Source organism: Azolla caroliniana, unplaced genomic scaffold, assembly GCF_043228905.1.
Source record: "Azolla caroliniana isolate FFs.n. ecotype wild unplaced genomic scaffold, voAzoCaro1.0.p SCAF_10, whole genome shotgun sequence".
Lineage (NCBI taxonomy): Eukaryota > Viridiplantae > Streptophyta > Polypodiopsida > Salviniales > Salviniaceae > Azolla > Azolla caroliniana.
In genome coordinates, this window is record NW_028230445.1 from 6,010,285 (window position 1) to 6,017,809 (window position 7,525).

Here is a 7,525-nt window from a genome sequence, read left to right on the forward strand (position 1 = left end):
GTAGTTAATTCTCATAATTTAGAGGTATATTTTGGTGATTCTCCATGAATGCGATGCCAATTGGATCATTGAATGCCATAATGATCTTCAGGGTTGAAGCTTTGGTAAAATTGCATGTGTAGATGAGTTTTACCTCCACAATGTTTAAACTTCAGATTTGTTGAATTTGGAGCAACCATTGGCATTCATTATTGCCTAGTGAATGCATGTATTTGTCATTGATGGCAACGAGGTTTTGTTCACATGCAACTCAAACGAATATATTTGAGGTACCACCCATTCTATTAATTGTCTCTTGACATGAAGAGAGGGTGGCTTAAGACATGAGGGAGTTTATGCCAATGAAGTGACAAGAAGAAAGCTTGTTGATTGAGGTGGAGCAATGGAAGTAAGAGAACATAATTTTAAATAAACAAGACAAATCCTATTGTTTAGATGGAGAGCCGAATAGGCTTTGATACCACATAAAGAATCTACGTTAGGGAGGATCCAGGCTTGAAACATTCATAATGAATGTATATGTTCATGGCAATATACAAATTTGAGGATATAGGATAAAGAAACAAATTCCAGAAATATATATATTCACAATAAGTTTGATTCAAATTTCAATTGAAGATTACATTGAGAGGGTCTTGTGTGTGATGGTAAGTCATGGGTGCGTTTAAGCCTACAAAATATGCTAAATTTGGGTGTTACATCTAGGCATGAACCACGGTCCTAGGTTTTGGTTGATGTAGAATAGATATGGAATGAGAGGGGGAGGGGGATTCATATAGATGTGGATGCTCATCCCCAACATTGAATTGATAATTATTTGAAAGAATAATTCAAACCACTTTGTATATGCACCACCACAAAGATAATGAATTGGTTTTTAGAATATAGGATATGTTTATTAGGCGTTTTATTACATTTTGGATGCCTAGTGGAGATTGTTCTTCTTTTACGGACATTATATAGACAAAGCATATTTCGTCAAGCTAATTGTTCTCTCAAATTTTACATGGACTTGTGATTAACCTTTGCTATATTGTAGAAATGCAATGCTTTAGGAATTGACATTTTGTTATTAATAAGAATAATCTAGCATGCTCTCATATCTACTACATTTAATTAAAACATGATGAATTTATATAAAGAACACAACTAAACCCATCGCGAAATACTTGAAGAGGCCATAATGTGTAACACTTTATTGCTTATTATTTAGGTATTCTTTCATCCACTTCTTTCTCTATCCAACGACAACAATTTCTGACCTCATATTTCTCGCTTGTTTCTGTCTCTTACTTACTTTTACCATTTCACAAACATTATGAAAAGATTCAATTTTCTTGAGTACTTTTGTGAGCTTATGGAAATATTGTTAAAAGCTCTTAGTGAGGACATTTCATATATTTGAATGCAATTGAGTGTAAATTTGGTAAACCTGGCTAACTTATTTCTTGACCTTAGAATAATATCCTTGTGCCTCTCAAATTGTAGCATATTTTGTCAAGCTAGTCATTCTCTCTCAAATTTAACTCGGACTTGTGGAGTTGTGATTAACCTTTGTTATATTGTATAAATGCAATGCTTTATGAATTGACATCTTGTTCTTTATATTTGGCCCCATCACACGAGAGAGTATGTTGGCATTACTCCTTTGCCCTCCAATATCATTCGCTATACAACCTTCCAACTCTTCTAATTTGATTGTTTTGGTTAGACTCGACACCAATTGTATCAATTTGGCTCAATCTATGAATAATAATGGTTCTAGAAGGAGAAGAGATGAATTAATAAAATCTTCATTGGTTCTGGCTTTGAAACATGCCTTTTTGGCATTGTGGTGTGATCCATTATGTGTGTGTGTGTGTGTGTGTGAAGAGATGAATTATATATATATATGCACTAGCATTCCTTTCTTGAAAAATCTTTAAACATCAACAATGTTATATAGCATAGTCTCCCCTCTATGGATTGTAATCTTGGTTGCAAAGTTTGAAATTTGATAAGATTTAGACAACCAAACTCATATCTTGTATGAATTTGAGAGTAGGTGTGTGTATAATACCTTATTGAAGAAATGTTGGAGTGGACACATATTTTGAGCACAATACTAAATTCATCTCACTTGACACTCACTATATGCCCCACATCAAATACATGAATAGAATTGCCAAACTTGAATCCTATCAATGTCTAACAAATGAGAAATTTGACAATGGACAATAGATCTTGACAAATGAGATTAAACAATAGATCTTGACCTTTTCTCTCTTCCTAGTGATTGGAAAATTTGTGAAGATTAATCCCCAAGGACCCTCGTCAACTCTCATATCTCCTAGAATGGGAGAAGAACAAAAATATATATATCAGCGAAAATATTGTCTATGAGGGAAAATACCAATGTGACATGATATCTAGAAGCATTAAATTTGATCTGAACTCATACAATATTTGCATACCTCTAGTCTAGGTAGCTTTACATTTTGTCCACCATGGATGTGAAACCTAGTTTCATCCAAACTATATTAAAGCATTGTTGTCTCTATATTCATTGATCTTTTTCATTTGCATAACATCTTGTTCCATGTTGTTACTTTTATGATCAATACTTTAATCTCAAAAAACTCTTGCTTATTGTCATTGTTTAGACTTGTCCTTGATCTTCACATAAGCTTGTTATTAAAACTCCCAAATATCCTATTTTTGGGTTTAAAATCATCTAAAATGCTTAGATTCTATTGTACTTTAACAATTTATTGCTCTCTTAATAGCAATGTTTGATTGAGATCATTCAAGTGGCATACACGACTGAGGTGTAGAGAAGATATAAACTTATCACCAATACAAATGCGCATTGTTCTCGCGATTCTTATATTGTATAGAAGAGAGAAGTTCTCTAGGTTCAAATTTAGTCATATGGCAAATGCTCGGTTGGGTTACAAAGTGAAATGTTATCGAGAATGCCACACATACATGCAATGCAAATCACGACATGCTCGAACAAGGAGAGTTGGGTTTCCAAAAAGACCTTGTAGAGATAGAGATGAACGTATGCGGGGTGACCGTTAATTGTGTTGCCTATACATACATTACATACATGATGGGGCCTTCTCCTTTGGGCAGTAGTTGACAAGCGCAAGGTCTATCACAAGCCAGTCAGTCAGTCATGCAAATATATCGAAGACAAAAGAGCTTTTTCCATATGGTGTGTGAACGTCCCCTTACTTAGGAGGTATTATTGACCTTTACATGCATCTCTCTCTCTCTCTCTCTCTCTCTATATATATATATATATATATATATATTATATACACATGTATTTCTTCCTCTTCATGTATGTTGTGGTGTCCCTTCGGTGCAAGTGCATGCCTTCATGTTGTGGTGTACATGTGTTCCTTTGTGCCACCTTTTAGCACACCTTTTTAGCATGCATGTAGCTAAGCCAAACCAAATGGGTACCTTAGTAAGAAGCTAAGCAAGCTGGTTTTGATTCTCTTTATGCGCATTTCACATATTGGTGGAGAAGCAAGGTAAAAGTTTAGCCGTTACCACCTCATTCATCATTGGCGTCCCACCTCCCTCCTGTCGCCTAGCGATGGGCACAGTTCGGTTCGGTTTCTTGACCTTGAAACCAAACCAAACCATACTAGTTATTCATAATAAAAACCAAACCAAACCATTTAAATACATTGAAGCCATTTTAACTGAACCGTTTAAAAGGTAGGAGAAACAAAACCGTTTACAAAAAAATTAGAACCAAACTGAACCAGTTTATCAAAAATCAAAACCAAACCAGTTTATCATACATCCAAACCAAACCAAACCAAATTGTTTTTTACATAAGCCAACCATTGACAAATACGGAACTATAAATTGAACCAAACCAAATATTAGAACATCATAAAATAAATAGAAATTTACAACATGTTTTCCAAAATTACTAATTTATGGAAAATGATAAGATATAACATAAACAGATAAATGTGTTTTGGAGTGATAACAAAAATCCATATAATAGAGTTCAAACTTCAAATCCATATAATGCAAGAACAACAATCCATAAATACATTGCGGGGTCCCCGAGATCTATTTATGGGCTGATGATAAGACAAAAAACAGGTTTCAAATGGGCCAATTTAATCAATGCCCAAGGGAATACATTAGCAAATTGGAAGAGATTTCTACGTAATGATGTGGGCACTCAAAAGGCTAGAATATGGAGGATAAACAGGGGTAAATGCATGCTAATGAGGATTACAGATGCCTTTGCACGCAACGGGCAAATCTTGGAAGATGCAGCCATAAGCCCCTCTGAAATGGAATGGACAGGACTTATCGATGCTGAAAATTATATAATCGGAATTAAGGGAATGAAAGCCAGCTCTAATGAGGCATGCTACTACAAAATAGAGCATAGAAGGGTAATATGTGAGCAACCAACCTATCAAACTGAAAGGCCAATTAGGTTGCTTGCAAAAAATGGAAAGGCTATGATAGTTGACGCCGAACCGTGTGAGCTCTAACCAACGACAATGTGTTGGCCGATAGAAGGGCATTCAAATCAGCTATCATGGGATCCCACGATGTATTTCTAGAAAACTCAAGGTCCAAGTGATGGTGCCAAGTTGGTGCAAATTTTCAAGTACAACACGAAAATCGGGAGGCAAATTATCCTAAAACAAGAACACCAAGATATTGCAGCTCGTAAATTTTGGATACAAGAGGGCATTAGTGAAAGGAGATTAGCTAAATTCTGGAAAATGATATGGCATGACATCGGTGACCGCAAGATAATGATGTGCTTATGGCTTATTGTGCATAGAGCCTTGCCAGTAGGGGTGTGGGCTAAAGGCCCCAATGTAGACCCAAGATGTAGTGCATGTGGACAACTAGAAAGAATTTCCCATTGTCTTTGGGAATGTCATGAGGCTACGGTAGTATGGAGAAGGGCATTACGATTGCTTTGCTATGCCTCTAGCTCATTTACCCTCAATTGGGGACATGCTTGTTGGAATTGTCTTGATGATGACGTAGAGAAATTTGATAGCACATGTACAACTATATACAGAGGGGAGAATGGAACTATTCGAGTGATCGCTGGTAACAGTGCACCTAGAAGTAATGCCCAGAAGCAAAAAATTGTAGATCTATGGATGTTGCTAGCACCCATTATCATATGGAACATTTGGAGCGCAAGATATACCAGGGTATTTTCAGCAAACAAATGGCCTCCAGCAAAATCTATTAAGCTAATATGGCACATGCTAATAACTACATTGAGGGCCCAATATGAGCAGATTGATGCTTCAGATTTAATGAGGCTGAAATTCAGAAAACGATGGTGTACTACACCGATGGCTACAGAAATTGGAGTGGATATACGATGGCAATACGTAGTACCAAGATGGTTGTTCCCCCCTCCCATTAGATGATAGTGGGGCGTGAATGACACGACAAACATGGAGAACAAACATGTGGGCTATTTAGTGTAAGATAAATAAGTGATGTAGTCCATATGGAAGTAGGTAATGTCTAAAGTTGTGTATTGTATGTCATTTTAACTAATGGAGTATATTCTTCTTTAAAATAAAAAAAAACAACAATCCATATAATAGAGTTCATACTTCAAATGAAGTATTTCCAAATCCATAGGACCATATATGTAAACGAATGTTCCTCTTTCTATTTCCAATGTTTGAATAAGGGATTCCTGAATGTATAAAATACGTAAAAGAATTAAGTAATTAGTAATAAATTTTTTAAAGAATCAAATAAAAAACAAAATAGTAAAAAGTATGTAGTAAAAGTTACAATGACTTTTAGAACCTCCAATTGCAACCACCATTTTCATTAACTTGTCAAGAATCAACACGATTCATGTACATATAAAATACGTAAAACAAGTAATTAGTAATAAAAATAATTTAAGTAAAGACAAATAACCAAGTAACAAAGTATGCACACCTTAATTTTCCTTGACTATCATGTAATATGTAATCTATTAACTCGGCTTTCGCAACAAGATCATCCAAATTCATTGTTAGTTCTTCATAAGTGGTGTAAAAATTATCTGTCAACTGAACATTAGATTCTTTTAAAACATCCATCCATGATCGAATACACATTTCAGCTTTGAAAGTGCATGAATGTAGTTTGATCCTATTATCAAAGGTCATTTTTGTTGTTGAATTGGCCTCTTCAGCAGGAACTGATGATGCTGGCATAGTGAGGTAATCACATGCCATCCTATATAGTTGTGGCATTGCAGATTTATTATCATTCCACCATTGTAAAGGATCCTTGTCCGTGCTAGTCGAAGATAATCTTATAAAGTGCTCAATTTCTGACCATGAATCAGATACAAGACTTTTATTATTTACACCCATTAACCTCCAAATTTTAGAGTTATTATCGTTTTGATGTATTGTGGTTGAAGCCAAAGGTGGTTCGACATCACTCGAGAACAAGTGATAATGGGACTCAATCATGCTTTCAACCAACTTAATATCTAACTCTCTTTCTGTATGATTATTTGGAAGAGGCAATCTGTATAACAAATAAAAAGGTTTTAAACTCAAATAAAAAATCAGAAATCATGATGACAATTGTAAGACATAAAGGTAAGCATTACTTGGGTTAAAGAAACTTTGCTATGCGAGATGGAATATACGTGCGTAATTAAATGCGATTCTTGATACTTAATTAAATATTGTAAGCATAGATTGACACATGCGTGATATTTGTCATATTCTCCATGCTAATATTCGCAAAATTCAAGAATATGAAATGGCCCCAAGCATATTATAAAGCCATTTATTTTATAAAATAAATATATAAAATATTAATTAATTCATTTTTTATTTAAATAAATTTAATTCACTAAAAAAAGAACAATCATTCATTAATAGATTATAAACAGATGATTAGTATTAACTCTCCTTTATAGTGTCAAATAAAAAATGGGGAAGTTTATGAACCTTTATTTTAATTAATTAATTTTAAAAAGAACGAATATTTGTATATTTATTATAGAAATATGATTAGTGTGAAATCCAATTTTTAATGTCAAAATAAAAATATCCTTAATTTTTGACAGAATAAAAAGTGAGGAATTAATGAACCTTTATTTTATTTTATTTATTTATTAAAAATAAAACGAATACTTTTATATTTATTATAAAAATTCGCGTATGTCCAATTTGGCGGACATACGTGACATTCATTTGGATTTATTTTTTCCTTTTGGTTTTTTTTCTAATATTCATAATTTGTTGCGAACAGAAGTGATGTATGACACACACACACACACACCCTCTCTCTCTCACACAAGAATTGACATATCTTCTCTCTCTACAAAATCCAATACACACACTCAAGGACTGACAGAGCTTCTCTCTCCCTCACACAGACAAAACCCTTAGCTCCTCTCTCTTTATGTCTCTAGACATACACTCAATCACTGTCTCCTCACACATGCAAAACATGGCTTCTCTCTCTAGACCACACACGCTCTCTCTCTCTCTCTCTCTCT